This window comes from Plasmopara halstedii (assembly GCF_900000015.1).
Source record: "Plasmopara halstedii genome assembly, contig: Scaffold_2386, whole genome shotgun sequence".
NCBI classification, from domain to species: Eukaryota; Oomycota; class Peronosporomycetes; order Peronosporales; family Peronosporaceae; genus Plasmopara; species Plasmopara halstedii.
The window spans coordinates 2,134,218-2,135,472 of NW_020189293.1; positions in this window are offsets into that span (position 1 = coordinate 2,134,218).

Genomic DNA, 1,255 nt, shown 5'->3' on the forward strand with positions numbered 1-1,255 from the left:
GGTTGTAACTCTTAATGTCGGACATTGATTGGATGATCTGAAGAGCTGGTCTTATGGACTAAATTTACGGAAATCACGATGATGCATAAAAGTGAGCGTAGAAAAAAAGAGGTAACGACAAGTAGAAAATCCAAGGTACAATAAGATATGCGGGATGCGGCTAGGAGAAAACGATAGCCGTGCACCTGACACGAATCCTGGACTTATTGAGTCCGCGTTAACGAACGCACGTCTGTAGGTACCGTGTAATAGCTGCGATTATGCAAAATTCAAAGGTACCGATGTACTGGATATGATAAACAGAATTTCGTATTTCTATTATCAAACATATATTGTGCAGCGGGGCTGCCGTAGCTTAGCGCTTGTGGAAGTGTTCCTTAGGTCACCAACCTTTCGTTCTCTACAAGAACCAAGTATGAGGTAGCGGATCGCAGTCCGCTTACTCCAAGAGTTATTATTGACTTACCCAAAGGCGAATGAGCTCTTCCGTTTAAAAGCCAAACTGATTTTTATTTATTTCTATTTGTGGCAAAGCCGCCATAATTTAGATCAGATTTTCCTAGGTACACTAAATGTATATAGTAAAATATAAATACATGCATAACTACTGGCCACCTAGTCCCGTACCGTATTCCTGTTCGTGTAACCCCGTTACACCCTCCCCCATTTAAATTTGAGAACATTTACAATTCTAATCGATTATTGCCTTAACGAAGCTCGCGTGTCCGTTAGACACTGCAACTCAATTTTTTGGAATTTAACAACTTCCTTGCTCAATTAGCCCTGTGTCCACGAAACGAAAATCACCAAGTCTCGCTGGTTCTGACAGCGAACACGGGCAGAGCCCAAATTCGTCTCCCGCAAGCGGTGCGATGTCGGACAGTGCGTTCACGGCACCGGGGGATGTACATCCTAGGCTCGATGAGCACGAGCGTCGCGCTTTGCGCACGCTATCAATACCGAGTGACCTCGTTGAGAATGTAGGGGTGGTCGACTACAAGTCTGACACTCCTATTCCCGCATGGAATGACGAGGAAGGCGAGCTGCGCCAGCAGCGTGATACAAGCCCTGCTCGCGCCTTGCGGATCCCATGTCCGTTCCCTGACCTCTCGTCAACCGAGGAACGTGGTGAATCACCAATGACCTCGATGGGGCTCAAAGGCGGCAGCTTGAAGCTGCTCATAGGGCAGCCCTAAGGCGCGCCCATCCACGGTCGGTCATTGACCCTCGTGTGGAATATGGCTTCCGCCCAGCG